The 19,058-nt window shown below is 44.1% G+C and overlaps 1 protein-coding gene across 1 annotated transcript in view; it reads right to left on the reverse strand.

The window, feature by feature from the left end:
* The window catches only part of mia3 (MIA SH3 domain ER export factor 3), a 204,501-nt gene extending 188,606 nt beyond the window's left edge, over positions 1–15,895 (reverse strand). Inside the window, exon 1 of the mRNA XM_068028070.1 lies at positions 15,890–15,895. The gene's annotated coding sequence lies outside the window, so the exon portion shown is untranslated. The remainder of the gene's footprint in view (positions 1–15,889) is intronic.
* Between the last annotated feature and the right edge of the window lie 3,163 nt (positions 15,896–19,058).

Below are 19,058 nucleotides of genomic sequence, written 5' to 3' on the forward strand. Positions count from 1 at the left end.
GGAGGGCTTCTTGAAACAATATGTAGATAGTCCAACTAGGGATGGGGCCGTACTGGACCTGGTATTGGGGAATGAGCCCGGCCAGGTGGTCGAAGTTTCAGTCGGGGAGCATTTCGGGAACAGTGACCATAATTCCATATGTTTTAAGGTACTTGTGGATAAGGATAAGAGTAGTCCTCGGGTGAAGGTGCTAAATTGGGGGAAGGCTAATTATAACAATATTAGGCAGGAACTAAAGAATTTAGATTGGGGGCGGCTGTTTGAGGGTAAATCAACATCTGACATGTGGGAGTCTTTCAAATGTCAGTTGATTAGAATCCAGGACCAGCATGTTCCTGTGAGGAAGAAGGATAAGTTTGGCAAGTTTCGGGAACCTTGGATAACGCGGGATATTGTGAGCCTAGTCAAAAAGAAAAAGGAAGCATTCGTAAGGGCTGGAAGGCTAGGAACAGACAAATCCCTTGAGGAATATAAAGAAAGTAGAAAGGAACTTAAGCAGGGAGTCAGGAGGGCTAAAAGGGGTTATGAGAAGTCATTGGCAAACAGGATTAAGGAAAATCCCAAGGCTTTTTATACGTATATAAAGAGCAAGAGGGTAACCAGGGAAAGGGTTGGCCCACTCAAGTACAGAGAAGGGAATCTATGTGTGGAGCCAGACAAAATGGGCAAGGTACTAAATGAGTACTTTGCATCAGTATTCACCAAGGAGATGGACTTGGTGGATGATGAGCCTAGGGAAGGGACTGCAGATAGTCTCAGTCATCTCATTATCAAAAAGGAGGTGGTGTTGGGTGTCTTGCAAAGCATTAAGGTAGATAAGTCCCCAGGGCCTCATGGGATCTACCCCAGAATACTGAGGGAGGCAAGGGAAGAAATTGCTGGGGCCTTGACAGAAATCTTTGCATCCTCATTGGCTACAGGTGAGTTCCCAGAGGACTGGAGAATAGACAATGTTGTTCCTTTGTTTAAGAAGGGTGGCAAGGATAATCCAGGAAATTATAGGCCGGTGAGCCTTCCGCAGTGGTAGGGAAATTATTAAAGAGGATTCTTCGGGACAGGATTTACTCCCATTTGGAAACAAATGGACTTATTAGTGAGAGGCAGCATGGTTTTGTGAAGGGTAGGTCGTGTCTCACTAATTTGATTGAGTTTTTTGAGGAAGTGATGAAGATGATTGATGAAGGAAGGGCAGTGGATGTTATCTATATGGACTTCAGTCAAGCCTTTGACAAGGTCCCTCATGGCAGACTGATACAAAAGGTGAAGTCACATGGGATCAGAGGGGAGCTGGCAAGATGGATACAGAACTGGCTCGGTCATAGAAGACAGAGGGTAGCAGTGGAAGGGTGCTTTTCTGAATGGAGGGATGCGACTAGTGGTTTTCCGTAGGGATCAGTGCTGGGACCTTTGCTGTTTGTAGTATATATAAATGATTTGGAGGAGAATGTAGCTGGTCTGATTAGTAAGTTTGCGGACGACACAAAGGTTGGTGGAGTTGCGGACAGTGATGAGGATTATCAGAGGATACAGCAGGATATACATGGGTTAGAGACTTGGGCGGAGAAATGGCAGATGGAGTTTAATCCAGACAAATGTGAGGTAATGCATTTTGGAAGGTCCAATGCAGGTGGGAAGTATACAGTAAATGGCAGAACCCTTAGGAGTATTGACAGGCAGAGAGATCTGGGCGTACAAGTCCACAGGTCACTGAAAGTGGCAACGCAGGTGGATAAGGAAGTCAAGAAGGCATACGGCATGCTTGCCTTCATCGGTCGGGGCATAGAGTATAAAAATTGGCAAGTCATGTTGCAGCTGTACAGAACTTTAGTTAGGCCACACTTAGAATATTGCGTGCAATTCTGGTTGCCACAATACCAGAAGGACGTGGCAGCTTTGGAGAGGGTACAGAAGAGGTTTACCAGGATGTTGTTTGGTCTGGAGGGCATTAGCTATGAGGAGAGGTTGGATAAACTCGGATTGTTTTCACTGGAACGACGGAGGTGGAAGGGCAACATGATAGAGGTTTACAAAGTTATAAGTGGCATGGACAGAGTGGATAGTCAGAAGCTTTTTCCCGGGGTGGAAGAGTCAGTTACTAGGGGACATAGGTTTAAGGTGAGAGGGGCAAAGTTTAGAGGGGATGTGCGAGGCAAGTTCTTTACACAGAGGGTGGTGAGTGCCTGGAACTTGTTGCCGGGGAGCTGGTGGAAGCAGGTACCATAGAGAGGTTTAAGAGGCACCTTGACAAATACATGAATAGGATGGGAATAGAGGGAGACGGACCCTGGAAGTGCAGAAGGTTTTAGTTTAGGCAGGCATCAAGATCGGCGCAGGCTTGGAGGGCCGAATGGCCTGTTCCTGTGCTGTACTGTTCTTTGTTCTTTGACAGGGGAGGGTGTAAAAGGAGGTGGCATTGCACTGTTGATCAAGGAGTCAATTACTGCAGTAAGGAGGGATGATATCTTCGAAGGTTCCTCAAATGAGGCCATATGGGTAGAACTTAAAAGCAAAAAGGGGGCAATCACTTGGCTGGGCGTGTACTACAGGCCTCCAAACAGTCAGGGAGAGATAGAGTAGCAGATATGTAGGCAAATCTCAGAGAGGTGAAAAATAGTAGGGGATTTCAACTTCCCCAATATTAACTGGGATAGTCTTAGTGCAAAAGGTAAAAAGCTTAAAGGGGGAGGAATTCTTAAAGTGCGTGCAGGAGAGCTTTTTGAGTCAGCACGTAGAAATCCTGGGGAATGAAGCTGGGCAAGTGGTAGAAGTGTCAGTGGGGGAGCATTTCGGGTTAGTGACCATAACTCAGTAAGATTTAAGGTAGTTATGGAAAAGGACAAAGAGGGACTAGAAATAAAAGTACTGAATTGAGGGAAGGCTGATTTCAACATGATAAAACAGGATCTGGCCAAAGTGGACTGAGAGCAGCTACTTGTAGGAAAATCTACATCAGACCAGTGGGAGTCATTCAAAAAGGAAATAGTGAAAGTGCAGGACCAACATGTTCCCGAAAAGGTGAAGGGTAGGACCAACAAGTCCAAGGAACCCTGAATGTCAAGGGATACAGAAGACTGGATCAGGCCAAAAAAAAGGAGGCTTATGGCAGATTCAGAGTGCTGAAAACAGCAGAGGCCCTAGAGGAGTACAGAAAGTGTAGGGGGGGTACTTAAAAAAGTAATTAGGAGAGCAAAGAGGGGACATGAAAAAACACTGGCTGGCAAGATAAAGGAAAATCCCAAGGAGTTTTGTAAGTACATTAAGGGCAAGAGGATAACCAGGGAAAGAGTAGGGCCCATTAGAGACCAAAGTGGCAATGTGTGTGTGAAGCTGGAGGACATAGGTGAGCTTTTAAATGATTACTTTTCATCTGTGTTCACTGTGGAGAAAGACAATGTAGGTGTAGAGATCAGGGAGGGGGATTATGATATACTTAAACATATTAGGATTGAAAGGGAGGAAGTATTAGCTGTTTTAGCAGGCTTAAAAGAAGATAAATCCCCAGGCCCAGATGAGATGTATCCCAGGCTGTTATGTGAGGCAAGGGAGGAGATAGCAGGGGCTCTGACACAAATTTTAAAATCCTCTCTGGCCACAGGAGAGATACCAGAGGACTGGAGGACAGCAAATGTGGTACAATTATTCAAGAAGGGTAGCAGGGATAAACCAGATAATTACAGGCCAGTGAGTCTCACATCAGTGGTAGGGAAACTATTGGAAAAAATTCTGAGGGACAGGATTAATCAGGGATAGCCATCATGGCTTTGTCAGGGGGAGATCATGTCTAACTAACTTGATTGAATTTTGAGAGGCGGTGACTAGGTGTGTAGATGAGGGTAAAGCAGTTGATGTAGTCTACACGGACTTTAGTAAGGCTTTTGATAAGGTCCCGCATGGGGGATTGGTTAAGAACCCATAGGATTCAGGGAAATTTGGATCCAGAATTGGCTTAGTGGCAGGAGGCAGAGGGCAATGGTTGAGAATTGTTTTTGCGAGTGGAAGCCTGTGACCATTGGTGTACCACAGGGATCCGTGCTGGGACCCTTGCTGTTTGTAGTGTACACTAATGATTTAGGCGTGAATATAGGAGGTATGATCAGTAAGTTCGCAGATGACACGAAAATTGGCAGTGTTGTAAATAGTGAGGAGGAAAGCCTTAGATTACAGGATTATATAGATGGACTGGTAAAATGGGCGGAGCTGTGGCAAATGGAATTTAATCCTGAGAAGTGTGAGGTGTTGCATTTTGGGAGGATTAACAAGGCAAGGGAATATACAATGGATGGTGGCATCCTAGGAAGTACAGATGGTCAGAGGGACCTTGGTGTGCTTGTCCATAGATCACCGCAGGCAGCAGCACAGGTAGATAAGGTGGTTAGGAAGGCATATGGGATTTTTGCCTTTATTATTTTTTGCGGCTGCCTGCAATGAATTTGGCCTAACCATCAGCCTCAAGAAAACGAACATCATGGGGCAGGACGTCAGAAATGCTCCATCCATCAATATTGGCGACCACGCTCTGGAAGTGGTTCAAGAGTTCACCTACCTAGGCTCAACTATCACCAGTAACCTGTCTCTAGATGCAGAAATCAACAAGCGCATGGGTAAGGCTTCCACTGCTATGTCCAGACTGGCCAAGAGAGTGTGGGAAAATGGCGCACTGACACGGAACACAAAAGTCCGAGTGTATCAGGCCTGTGTCCTCAGTACCTTGCTCTACGGCAGCGAGGCCGGGACAACGTATGCCAGCCAAGAGCGACGTCTCAATTCATTCCATCTTCGCTGCCTTCGGAGAATACTTGGCATCAGGTGGCAGGACTATATCTCCAACACAGAAGTCCTTGAAGCGGCCAACACCCCCAGCTTATACACACTACTGAGTCAGCGGCGCTTGAGATGGCTTGGCCATGTGAGCCGCATGGAAGATGGCAGGATCCCCAAAGACACATTGTACAGCGAGCTCGCCACTGGTATCAGACCCACCAGCCGTCCATGTCTCTGCTTTAAAGACGTCTGCAAACGCGACATGAAATCGCGTGACATTGATCACAAGTCGTGGGAGTCAGTTGCCAGCATTCGCCAGAGCTGGCGGGCAGCCATAAAGACAGGGCTAAATTGTGGCAAGTCGAAGAGACTTAGTAGTTGGCAGGAAAAAAGACAGAGGCGCAAGGGGAGAGCCAACTGTGCAACAGCCCCGACAAACACATTTCTCTGCAGCACCTGTGGAAGAGCCTGTCACTCCAGAATTGGCCTTTATAGCCACTCCAGGCACTGCTTCACAAACCACTGACCACCTCCAGGCACGTATCCATTGTCTCTCGAGATAAGGAGGCCCAAAGAAAGAAGCCGAGGCATAGAATATAAGAGCAGGGAGGTTATGATGGAGCTGGTCACCATACTATAGGAAGGATGTGATTGCACTGGAGAGGGTTCAGAGGAGAGTCACCAGGATGTTGCCTGGGCTGGAGCATTTCAGCTATGAAGAGAGACTGAAAAGGCTAGAGTTGTTTTCCTTAGAGCAAAGAAGGCTGAGGGGGAACCTGATTGAGGTATACAAAATTAAGAGAGGCATTGATAGGATAGATAAGAAGAAACTTTTTCCCTTAGCAGAGGGGTCAAGATCCAGGGGGCATAGATTTAAGGTAAGGGGCAGGAGGCTTAGAGGGGATTTAAGGAAAAAATCTTTCACCCAGAGGGTGGTTGGAATCTGGAACACACTGCCTGAAGGGGTGGTAGAGGCAGGAACCCTCAGAACATTTAAGAAGTATTTAAGATAAGCACTTGAAACGCCATAGCACACAAGGCTACGGGCCAAGTGATGGAAAATATTTGTCAGTTCTGATGAAGGGTGACTGACCTGAAACGTTAACTCTGCTTCTCTCTCCACAGATGCTGCCAGACCTGCTCAGTATTTCCAGCCTTCCTTGTTTTTATTTCAGATTTCCAGCATCTGCAGTATTTTGCTTTTATGAAAACAAATAGGCTGCTGTGTGAGAACTGAAGGTAAACACCTTAGCAGAATCTTAAAGGCCCAGATGTGGATAGAGCCGAGACAAAACAGCCGAGTAACAAGTCCACCACGTTTTCCTTGCTTTAGTCAAGCTTGACATTGGAATGTTTATGAGCTGATCCGAGTCCGAGCATGGGAAGTCAGACATCTTGAGAGTTTAACCTGGCTTGGACAGGCAGATGAATAAATTACATCTTTCGTAATTGGGCTGTTTAAATAATAGAGGTAACGTGTAAAAAAAAATGTATAAGAGATTCCCCGTGTGCAGAGATTATAGAACTATTATGTGACACATTGATTGACGTGACGGTACCTGGGACATGACCAGGGAGTGGTTATGGGGAGATTGCACTTCTATCCAGGGAATAATGCTGTTGCGCTTTGATACCCCTGCTCAGATATTAGCATGTCAAGTCTTACTTATACTGAATAAAACTGTGAAGGTGAAATACACTGAATATGTTTTTAGAGGGATTCACTGTGAGATGTCATGTGCTGCAGTAGTCCATCAACTTTGTACATCTTTGTTAAAGATCTGGTCCAAGGTGCAGAAGGATGGAGCTTGGGTGGCGTAACAGATGTCATCAGCACAGATGAACTTGCAAGATCTGGTTGTTGGCAGATCATTTGTATATATGTTGAGCAGCATTGGGGTTAGTACTGAGCCCTGTGGTAGTCCCCCACATCCACCAACTGACAAAAACCTACAAGCTAGTTGAAACCATCTGTGCTGCACCTCACTTACTGCTCCATAATGACACATTCAATCTACCTACTGCCTCACCTTCCATCTCAGCTGCCCCATATGGGGCAATCTTCCTGAGCCAAGATCTACCAGCAGACATCCTTTGGATCAAGGAATGTGAAACACGGGAAGTCACGAACAAGTTCCTTGTGACAAACCTCATCTGTCAAACGGCAGACTTTGAACCACCATGGCGAGAGTGGTCCTTGCTAAACAGGTTCAGGGCCCTTGCGCAGCCAACCTCCACCACTGGCGCCTCAGTACAAACCACTTATGCATTTGTGGAGACACACAAACAATGCTGCACATCACTGAGGAGTGCCCCCTCTCCAGACTAATCGGCGGACTAATCATCTAATAATCATCAAATAAGGAGGCTATCGCTTGGCTCCAGGGATTTACATTCACTAAATAACAAATAAACGGAATAAAATATAACCAACTGTGACCAATAAGGGCTAGCACTTCAAATCATTTCAGAACTTGAGAGCGAAGGGGTTTAAGAGTTAATTGTCTGTTAGCCCGAATTCCAGCCCCTGCTTGCTGTGAAATACTATGTACATTGGAGCGTTCTAGAAACTTCACAAAGTAAACACTTTGTCACTCATCAGAAAGATAAGCACATCCCCTTATCACAACGTTGTTTAATATGTAGAGATATCATGGGCAATAAATCTACCTTAAGCAGTGCCAACAATCCACCTATCAGAGGCACTGTAATTTACTGACTGTTCACAGCTCCTGTTCTACATTTACTGTCCTAGATTAGATTATATGTTCAGATGTTTGTAATCTATCCTAAACCCCCAGTCACCAGGGTCATTCTATCCTGGATGCTTCACTGGATTCATATTCAGAGAATTAGAAGATGCTCTTCAGAATCAAAAATGAGAATCATTGCAATAAAAGTTATTTAACAACACTCCCCACCCCTATCCCAATCACTTGAGTGTTATGGCAGGGTGTAGCTGAGGCCTGCTTTACATATTCTTGGCACTTGAAATGCCATAATTTCTCTCTGGTCCCCCGGATTAGGAGGGATGAATAAAAAGTTTTTTTTTAAATAGATACCTGATGGGGTTCCTGCTCCCAATAACCACCCAGTGACCCCACCCCTTGGCTGGGAGTGCCTGAGAGCACCAGGTGAAGGTGAGATTCAGCTTGGCTGTGATCAGTGAATAGTCATGGATGAATAGCCTACTGACAAGAGGGAAGAGAAGCAGCATCCCAGTAAACCATGATCTACTAATGATAACAGGACATTGTGTCTAACTGCACATTCCAGGAATTTCTTACCCACTGGTCTCTGGAACCATAAACCGAAACGTATTTGCCAGTTTTATAGATTTTTTTAAAAAATAAAAAGACTTTTACACTTGGCAAACAGGATTAAGAAAAATCCCAAGGCTTTTTATACATATATAAAGAGCAAGAGGGTAACCAGGGAAAGGGTTGGCCCGCTCAAGGACAGAGATAGGAATCTGTGCGTGGAGACAGAGGAAATGGGTGATGTGCTAAATGAGTACTTTGTATCAGTATTCACCAAGCAGAAGGACTTGGTGGATGATGAGCCTAGGGAAGGGACTGCAGATAGTCTCAGTCATCTCATTATCAAAAAGGAGGAGGTGTTGGGTGTCTTGCAAAGCATTAAGGTAGATAAGTCCCCAGGGCCTCATGGGATCTACCCTAGAATACTGAGGGAGGCAAGGGAAGAAATTGCTGGGGCCTTGACAGAAATCTTTGCATCCTCATTGGCTACAGGTGAGGTCCCAGAGGACTGGAGAATAACCAATGTTGTTCCTTTGTTTAAGAAGGGTGGTAAGGATAATCCAGGAAATTATAGGCCGGTGAGCCTTACGTCAGTGGTAGGGAAACTATTAGAGAGGATTCTTCGGGACAGGATTTACTCCCATTTGGAAACAAACGAACTTATTAGCGAGAGACAACATGGTTTTGTGAAGGGGAGGTCGTGACTTACTAATTTGATTGAGTTTTTTGAGGAAGTGACGAAGATGATTGATGAGGGAAGGGCGGTGGATGTTGTCTATATGGACTTTAGTAAAGCCTTTGACAAGGTCCCGCATGGCAGACTGGTACAAAAGGTGAAGTCACACGGGATCAGAGGTGAGCTGGCAAGATGGATACAGAACTGGCTCGGTCACAGAAGACAGAGGGTAACAGTGGATGGGTGTTTTTCTGAATGGAGGGATGTGACTAGTGGTGTTCCGCAGGGACCAGTGCTGGGACCTTTGCTGGTTGTAGTATATATAAATGATTTGCAGGAAAATGTAGCTGGTCTGATTAGTAAGTTTGCGGACGACACAAAGGTTGGTGGAATTGCGGATAATGATGAGGATTGTCAGAGGATACAGCAGGATATAGATCAGTTGGAGACTTGGGCGGAGAAATGGCAGATGGAGTTTATTCAGGACAAATGTGAGGTAATGCATTTTGGAAGGTATAATGCAGGTGGGAAGTATACAGTAAATGGCAGAACCCTTAGGAGTATTGACAGGCAGAGAGATCTGGGCGTACAGGTCCACAGGTCACTGAAAGTGGCAACGCAGGTGGATAAGATAGTCAAGAAGGCATTCGGCATACTTGCCTTCATCGGTCGGGGCATAGAGTATAAAAATTGGCAAGTCATGTTGCAGCTGTACAGAACCTTAGTTAGGCCACACTTAGAATATTGCATGCAATTCTGGTCGCCACACTACCAGAAGGACGTGGAGGCTTTGGAGAGGGTGCAGAGGAGATTTACCAGGATGTTGCCTGGTCTGGAGGGCATTAGCTATGAGGAGAGGTTGGAAAAACTCGGATTGTTTTCACTGGAACGACGGAGGTGGAGGGGCGACATGATAGAGGTTTACAAAGTTATGAGCGGCATGGACAGAGTGGATAGTCAGAAGCTTTTTCCCAGGGTGGAAGAGTCAGTTACTAGGGGACATAGGTTTAAGGTGCGAGGAGCAAAGTTTAGAGGGGATGTGCGAGGCAAGTTTTTTTTACACAGAGGGTGGTGAGTGCCTGGAACTTGCTGTCAGGGGAGGTGGTGGAAGCAGATACGATAGCGACATTTAAGAGACATCTTGACAAATATATGAATAGGAAGGGAATAGAGGGATATGGGCCCCGGAAGTGCAGAAGGTGTTAGTTTAGGCAGGCATCAAGATCGGCGAAGGCTTGGAGGGCCGAATGGCCTGTTCTTGTGCTGGACTGTTCTTTGTTCTTTTTCCTCCCATCTCCTAACCGCCTTACTTGAACTACATCCATTCTTTCACACTCTGAAAAAACCTTCTGACTTTTTCACTAAGTGATATACAAATAAAAATAATTGTAATTGAGGTCCACAGACACATGTACTTCCCTCAAGGAGGATCATACAAGGATCTATAGTGAGTGTCAGCAGTTTAGTCATCTTCACAGGGGCTTTGCACTACACCAGAGCCCAACCCTGAGTTCACCCAAAGATCACAGGCAGGTTTACTGGATAGCGATCAGGAGCAAAACCCCTGTCGAGTTTCCCCTCCTCTACCCCAGGTAGAGACCAATTTCAAAGCCCCTGTGATCGCTACTCTGGGAAGAGATCAGCTAAACCCAGGCCAGGTCAGTGACCTGGCACCTTCCTGGACCGTACAGCTCAGTGACTTGCCGGATAAACTTGTTAAGCCATCAGGACAGCCCTTCAAGTGCTTTTCTTTCACAAACAAATTCTAATGGTTGTCCAAGGGTGGAACTGTGGACACACTGGGAGGGTCCGCCCAGCTGCGGCCTGGGGGCCGGGAGGGTCCGCCCAGCTGCGGCCTGGGGGCCGGGAGGGTCCGCCCAGCTGCGGCCTGGTACCATGGATGCCAGGCAGGTCAGTAAAAGCGATCTGCCAAAATGCAAACAAGTCAGTCCTCGGAATGTGTCACTGGCCATGATAATTTTTGCTGCATTTCCACTTTCTGCTTTTTCTTCATGATTTCGAGAGCTAATTTTTCTTTTTCTCTTTTTCCCTTCTATCTCCAGAGATATTTATGGGCAGGTACTTCACAGCACAGTGACAGGGCTGCTGTGGGTGATATTAGAGTATGGAAATTATGCTTCCTGTCTGCTGACTCCCAACAAGGATATTGCACTTCAGTCTGTCCACGTGGAGATATTTACACCACAGGCTGCGATTGCACTCTCTGCTCCTTTTCAAATAGTAGCATTATTATGATTCAGAATCACAGGAGGCCAGTCAGCCCATCGTGTCTGTGCCTGCTATCCAAAAGAGCAGTTTTGGAGTGTTTCAATGAATTACCCGTTTGCTACCAATCGCAGCCTGTGGTGTAAATATCTCCATGTGGACAGACTTAAGTGTTGGCAGTCAGCAGACAGGAACCATAATTTCCATATCTAATATCGCCCACAACAGTTTACCTAGTCCCACTCCCCGCCTTCTTCCCATAGCCCTGCACATTTTTCCTTTTCAGAGAACAATCCAATTCCCTCTTGAATGCCTCAATTGAACCTGTCTCCGCCATAATCTCAGGCAGTGCATTCCAGATCCTCACCGCTCATTGCGTGTAAAAGTTTTTTCTCATGTTGCTATTGCTTCTTTAGTCAATTAACTTAAATCTGTGCCCTCTTGTTCTCTATCTCTCCACCAATGTTAAGAGTTTTTACCCTATCTACCCTGTCCAGACCCCTCATGATTTTGAATACCTCTATCATTGGAACATAAGGGCAGGAGTAGGCCATTCAGCCTGTCGAGTTTGCTCCACCATTCAATTAGATCATGGCTGATCATCTACCTCAATGTCACTTTCCTGCACTATCCTCATATCCCTTGATGTCACTAGTATCCTGAAAATTATTGATTTCTGTCTTGAACATGCTCATTGATTGAGCTTCCACAGCCCTCTGGGGTAGAGAATTCCAAAGATCCACCACCCTCATTGTGAAGAGATTCCTCCTCAGTCTTAAATGACCTACCCCTTATTCTGAGACTATGTTCCCTGGTTCTAGACCAGGGTCGTCCAACCTTTTCACATGGGGGGCCACATTACAATTTTTTTTTTACTTAGTGGGTAGGTGAGACAATTTTGGAAAGATAAAGGCATTATGAATTTATCTTGCTGTTAATCAAAACAACAACAAACGTGCATTTTTGTGAAGAAGCTTTAAAAGAGAACATTAATTTATTGACTTACTTTCCTGTCACTATGTTGGACACTGATTTAGTGAGATACCTGTCAATTTTTTTGCTTGCACAAGTGGTCAATGTTTGCCCGCACACTTCTTGTAGCAATGTGGAGTATTGCGGATGGATGTCCATCCGTCAGAAGTGGTCTTGATCTCTCTGTCTCCACCACCCCCCCTCCCTCTCTGTTCCCCCCACCTCACTCTCTGACAGTTGCAGAGAGCTGGAATGTTCAACAGAGCAGTTTTGTGGTTGGTCAGTTTTTTTAAGAAACATCACCAGTCAGTTTCACAGCTGACAGGCACTGGGAGCAGGAACAGTGGTTTCCCAACTTCAGACAGATTCAGGGTTTTCCGGCAGGTTCCAACTTTTTTTTTAAAAGCCTGCCGGAAAACCCAAAATCTATCTACAGCCACCCTGTCACACCTGTAAGAAGTTTCTAAGTTTCAATGAGATCACCTCTCAATCTTTGAAATTCTAGAGAATACAGGCCAGTTTCCTCAATCTCCCCGCATAAGACAATCCTGCCATTCCAGGGATTAGTCTGGTGAACCTCCATTGCACTCCCTCTATGGTAAGTATATCCTTCCTTAGCTGAGGAGACCAAAACTGTACACCATACTTCAGATGTGGTCTCACCAAGGCTTATACAGTTGCAGCAATACATCTTTACTCCTGTACTCAAATCCTCTTGCAATAAAGGCCAACATACCATTTGCCTTCCTAATTGCTTGCTGCACCTGCATGCTAGCTTTAATGACTCATGAACAAGGGCACCCAGGTCCCTTTGGGCAGCAACACTTCCCAACCTCTCACCATTTAAGAAATATTCTGTGTTTCTGTTTATTCTACCAAAATGAATAACTTCACACTTATTCACATTATATTCCATCTGCCATGTTCTTGCCCATTCACTTAGCCTGTCCAAGGTCCCCTTGAAGCCTCCTTGCATCCTCTTCACAACTTAATTCCCCCCTAGTTTGTGTTATCAGCAGATATGGAAATATTACATTTGGTCCCCACATCCAAATCATTTATGTATATTGTGAACAGCTGTAGCCCCAGCACTGATCCTTGTGGTACCCCACCAGTAACAGCCTGCCATGCTGAGAATTACCATTTATTCCTACTCTCTGTTTTCTGTCTGTCAGCCAAATCTCAATCCATAGCAGTATATTAACTCCAATCCCATGTGCTCCAATTTTGTTTCACTAACCTTCTATGTGGGACCTGAACAAAAGCCTTCTGAAAATCCAAATACACCACATCTACAGTTCTCCTTTAACTACAAGTAACATCCTCAAAACACTTAACAGGTTTGTCCAACATGATTTCCCTTTCATAAATCCTGCTGACTCTGCTCAATCATATTATTTTCTAAGTGTCTAGTTATCACATCCTTTATAATAGATTCTAACATTTTCCCTATTACTGATGTCAAACTAACAGGTCTGTTGTTCCCTGTTTTCTCTTTCCCTCTTTAAATAGTGGGGTTATATTTGTTACTTTCCAGAATCTATAGAATTTTGAAACATAATCACCAATGCAACCATTATCTCCATAGCCACCTCCTTCAACACTCTGGGATGTAGCTCATCTGGTCCAGGGGATTTATCAACCTTCAATCCAGTTAATCTCTTGAGTACTACCTCTTTATCAATACTCATTTCTTTCAGTTCCTCATTTTCACAAGTCCCTTGCTGCCCTAGTATTTCTGAGAGATTTTCTGAATCTTCCTCCGTGAAGAAAGACACAAAGTAATTGTTTAGTTTCTCCACCATTTCCCTATTCTCCATTATAAATTCTCCTGTCTCTGCCTGTAATGGACCCACATTTGTCCTTGCTAATCTTTTCCTTTCCACATACCTAGCCATTTCCTGTCTGTCAAATCGTTTAGTGTATTTTTCCAATCCATCATAGCCAACTTGCCCCTCTTACCCTCATAGTTTCCTTTGTTCAGATTTAAGACCCAACAATTTATATTACTTCCTTTGAAATTCAGCATTCTTGCATCTGTCCTGATGAGTTCAAGATGAAAAGCTTCAACAGCATGTCTCTTTTTTTCAGCAGTACTCAAGTTCTGTACTACCAAGCAACTATTTAACATTGTATTATACAACTTCCAGGATGGTAGTAGCTGAACGAGATGGGCCTTGATCTTTTTTTATCTAATAATTCCTCTGTTAACGTCAAAAGGAAGTTTACTAGCTAGATACCTGGAATGAGCAGGTTGTCTTATGAGGAAAGGTTGGATAGACTGGGCTAGTTTTCACTGGAGTTTAGAAGAGTGAGGGGAGACTTGATTGAAGTATATAAGGTCCTGAACGGTCTTGACAGGATGTTTCCTCTTGTGCGGGAGTCCAGAACTAAGGGGCACTGTTTTAAAATTAGGGCCGCCCTTTTAGGAAAGAGATAAGGAGAAATTTTTTCTCACAGGGTTGTGCGACTTTGGAACTCTGCCTCAGAAGGTGGTGGAGACAGCATCATTGAATAATTGTAAGGTGGGGGGTAGACAGATTCTTGTCAGGCAAGGGAATCAAAGGTTATCAGGGGTAGATGGGAGTATGGAATTCCAGACACAGACAAGGCAGCCATGATCTTATTGAATGGAGGAGCAGGCTAGAGGGGCCAAATGGCCTACTTCTGCTCCTAATTCGTATGTTTGTATGTCCACCTGAACTGGCAGACAGGGCTTCAGGTTTAATCCGCAGGAGACATTCCTAATAATACAACACACCTTCACAACTCAACAGGTGGCACAGTAGTTAGCACCGCAGCCTCACAGCTCCAGCGACCCGGGTTCAGTTCTGGGTACTGCCTGTGCGGAGTTTGCAAATTCTCCCTGTGACCACGTGGGTTTCTGCCGGGTGCTCCGGTTTCCTCCCACAGCCACAGACTTGCAGGTTGATAGGTAAATTGGCCATTGTAAATTGCCCCTAGAGTAGGGCGGCACAGTGGCGCAGTGGTTAGCACCGCAGCCTCACAGCTCCAGGGACCCGGGTTCGATTCCGGGTACTGCCTGTGTGGAGTTTGCAAGTTCTCCCTGTGTCTGCGTGGGTTTTATCCGGGTGCTCCGGTTTCCTCCCACAAGCCAAAAGACTTGCAGGTTGATAGGTAAATTGGCCATTATAAATTGTCACTAGTATAGGTAGGTGGTAGGGAAATATCGGGACAGGTGGGGATGTTTGGCAGGAATATGGGATTAGTGTAGGATTAGTATAAATGGGTGGTTGATGTTCGGCACAGACTCGGTGGGCCGAAGGGCCTGTTTCAGTGCTGTATCTCTAATCTAATCTAAATCTAATCTAGGTAGGTGTAGGAGAACGGTGGGGATGTGGTAGGGAATATGAGATTAATGTAGGATTAGTATAAATGGGTGGTTGTTGGTCGCATAGACTCGGTGGGCCGAAGGGCCTGTTTCAGTGCTGTATCTCTAAATAAACAACACAATTTTTTTGTTATTCGTTTGTGAGATGTGGGCATCGCTGACTAGGCCAGCATTGGTTGTCCATCCCTAATTGCTCTTGAACTGAATGGCTTGCTAAGCCATTTCAGACATTATTTAAGAGTCAACCACATTGCTGTGGGTCTGGAATTACATGTAGACCAGACCAGGTAAGGATGGCAGATTTCCTTCCCGAAAGGACATGAGTGAACCAATGGGTTTTTACAACAATCGACAATGGTTTCCCATTTCAGACTAGCTTTTTTTTTAACTCCAGATTTATTAATTGAATTCAAATGCCTCCCAGGTTCTGTGCTCGTCCAGGAATAGGGCTTGAACCCTCAAATTTTTGATTCAGAGGAGGGGCAAACAATTTAATAGAAACTTGATTTGATGGCACAAAGATCCAAGCCCCTTTAAAGTAACTTTAGAGTAACATACGTACAAATAAAATGCTACTCACACTTCCAGCCCAAAGATCGTTCCTTCCCCCTGCTAATTTATAATAAACGTAAATTGTTTCACCCTTTTTAAACTTTAGGAAGCGGCAGTCGGGACCCGTGAAATCCTGCACAGCTTTACCTCGACACATGAGCACTGAAAGATACAAGACATCAAAGTCACAGTTAGCACTGTGCTCCCACACCTCCACATACACAGTCCCACACCCTCCCCCAACCACCCTCAGATGCCTCCCTCCGACTCTCCATCACACGTACGGTCCCCTCTCCCCCTTCCTCCAACTCTCCCTCACATGCACGTCTCTCCCACCTTCCTTACACACAGTCCCTCCTGCCTCCTCTAACTCCCCTTACAGACTGTCCCTTCCCACTCATGTTATGGCCATATTTAATAGCTGTATATTTAATAAAGAACAATTCTAAACAGTTTCCAACATTTTTTGAATGCAAACCTATCATCAGTTCATTGTCTATCATCAATGCTGCTATGTCATAAAAGATGGTACCAATCAAAAGGGACAAAGTTAGGAAGTAGAGTGAGCAGCTTAGGATTCAGGCGACGAGGATAGAGTCCCCGATTATGGGTAAATGTACCACCCAGTGTGGCACTAATCCATTCTAATCAGCAAACATCCAGGCTCGACCTAGGCCAAAAGGTAAGTGGAAGATGGAATTCAATGTGCGGTGGTACTTTTCAGCTTTATAAAATAAGTGTTACAAAAAGGAAAAAAAAACTTGCATTTGTATAGCAACTTTCACAACCGCAGGACGTTCCAAAGTGCTTTACAGCCAATGAAGAACTTTTAAAGTATAGTCGACATTGTAATGTAAGAAATGTGTCTGTCAGTTTGTGCACAGCAAGCTCCACAAACAGCAATGAAATACATGATCAGATAATTTTCTTTAAGTGATGGTGATTGAGGGAACAGGTCACATTCGCAAGACAATAAGGACAGTACCTCAAGTGGAGAAGGCCATTAAAAAACCCTAACGATATACTGAGTTTTAAAGCAAGGAATATCAAATTTGTAAGTGGAGTTGCAGTAGTGTATCTATTAAAACTTTAGAAGAGCACATTTGGAGTCATGTGTGCAGTTTTGGGTTCCACACAACAGGAAAGACATTGAGCCAATAGAAACGTTACAGCACAGATTAATTAGGATGCTGAAACAAAAACAAGAAATGCTGGATTCACTCAGCAGGTCTGGCAGCATCTGTGGAAAGAGAAGCAGAGTTAACGTTTCGGGTCAGTGACCCTTCTTCGGAACTGACAAATATTAGAAAAGTCACAGATTATAAACAAGTGAGGTGGGGGTTGGGCAAGAGATAACAAAGGAGAAGGTGCAGATTGGACCAGGCCACATAGCTGACCAAAAGGTCACGGAGCAAAGGCAAACAATATGTTAATGGTGTGTTGAAAGACAAAGCATTAGTACAGATTAGGTGTGAATATACTGAATATTGAACATCAGCAAGTGCAAACCTGAAGAAAAACAACCTGAAAAAGACAGTGGGTAAGCAAACTGAACAAACTAAGATGAAATGAAATAAATGCAAAAAAAGATTGTAAAAAATGTAAAAAGGAATGCAAAAAAAAGGAAGAAAAAATAACTAAAAATGAAAGTAAAGTGGGGGGCTTTCATTTACTTTCATTTTTAGTTATTTTTTCTTCCTTTTTTTTTGCATTCCTTTTTACATTTTTTACAATCTTTTTTTGCATTTATTTCATTTCATCTTAGTTTGTTCAGTTTGCTTACCCACTGTCTTTTTCAGGTTTGCACTTGCTGATGTTCAATATTCAGTATATTCACACCTAATCTGTACTAATGCTTTGTCTTTCAACACACCATTAACATATTGTTTGCCTTTGCTCCGTGACCTTTTGGTCAGCTATGTGGCCTGGTCCAATCTGCACCTTCTCCTTTGTTATCTCTTGCCCAACCCCCACCTCACTTGTTTATAATCTGTGACTTTTCTAATATTTGTCAGTTCCGAAGAAGGGTCACTGACCCGAAACGTTAACTCTGCTTCTCTTTCCACAGATGCTGCCAGACCTGCTGAGTGAATCCAGCATTTCTTGTTTTTGTTTCAGATTTCCAGCATCCGCAGTATTTTGCTTTTATTTAATTAGGATGCTGCCTGGTATGAGGAAATATAAATACAAAGGAGGATTGGGGGAAAACTGGGGCTGTTTTAGAACATGAGATTGTGAAAATAATTTTATACAGGTATTTAAAATGATGAAGAGATAGGTCAGAGTAAATAGAAACAGCCTGTTACTAGTGACTGAGGGGTCTAGAAAAAGGGGACAAAGATACCAAATTAAATGAGAGATTTAGGACAGAATAATGATTGAAGCAGAACCATGTCAATCACAATGAATAGATTATATAGGTGTTTGAAGGAAAGGTGAATAAGAAATATGGGTACAAAGCAGGCAGGCACATGGGATTAGGATTACTGCTCATGTAGAGGATAAACATTGGGGGGGGGGGGGGGGGGAGTTAAAAATTATAGAACAATTCCCTGCACTATTGTACATCATGGACCCCATTAATCTCCTACGGGAAAGTTCTGCATAACATCAGTAGCCCTATCTCTCCTTCTCCCCCACTCATAGCACCTATCATTAAGAGTATTCAATTATTTTATTCTAATCCTGAACTCTAAGATGCATTACTGCCCCAAGCCAACTATTTATCCAACTTTCAAAACAAAATCTCAGTTGAACCTGTTGGAGTCTTTAAACAATATTTTTCAGGGAGGAGGGTTGAAAGATTTCTTATTTTTAGTTCTACTGATTTTAACCGTACCTTCTAAATCCCACTAACAATGTCTACTTATGTCCGCACCATATAAATTATATGTCAATCCCAATCCTCCTTTGTATTTCCTCATGCCAGTTAGATAACTCTACATCAACATCGTTTTGATCTTCAGGTATCCAAAACTGCACATTGTATTCCACAAGTGTTCTCAGCAATAATCTTATACAAAGTGAATGTAACAGTTCAATTGTATTTGATAAATTGAGGGGGACACAAAGTAAAATGTAGAATTAGGGCGAGCAGTAAGAGTTAGGAGGTAGTGAGCAATCTTGTTTTGCAGGTGAACCTGCCAGAAAGGTTGGCGATAATTTGGGGTTAGGGCCAAGATTGGCATTAGCATTAGAATTGGCAAATATACACAACAACCATGGCAGAAGGCCAACATCATCCACTTAGCCTCAGAAA

Source organism: Heterodontus francisci, chromosome 3 (genome assembly GCF_036365525.1).
Source record: "Heterodontus francisci isolate sHetFra1 chromosome 3, sHetFra1.hap1, whole genome shotgun sequence".
Taxonomy (NCBI): Eukaryota; Metazoa; Chordata; class Chondrichthyes; order Heterodontiformes; family Heterodontidae; genus Heterodontus; species Heterodontus francisci.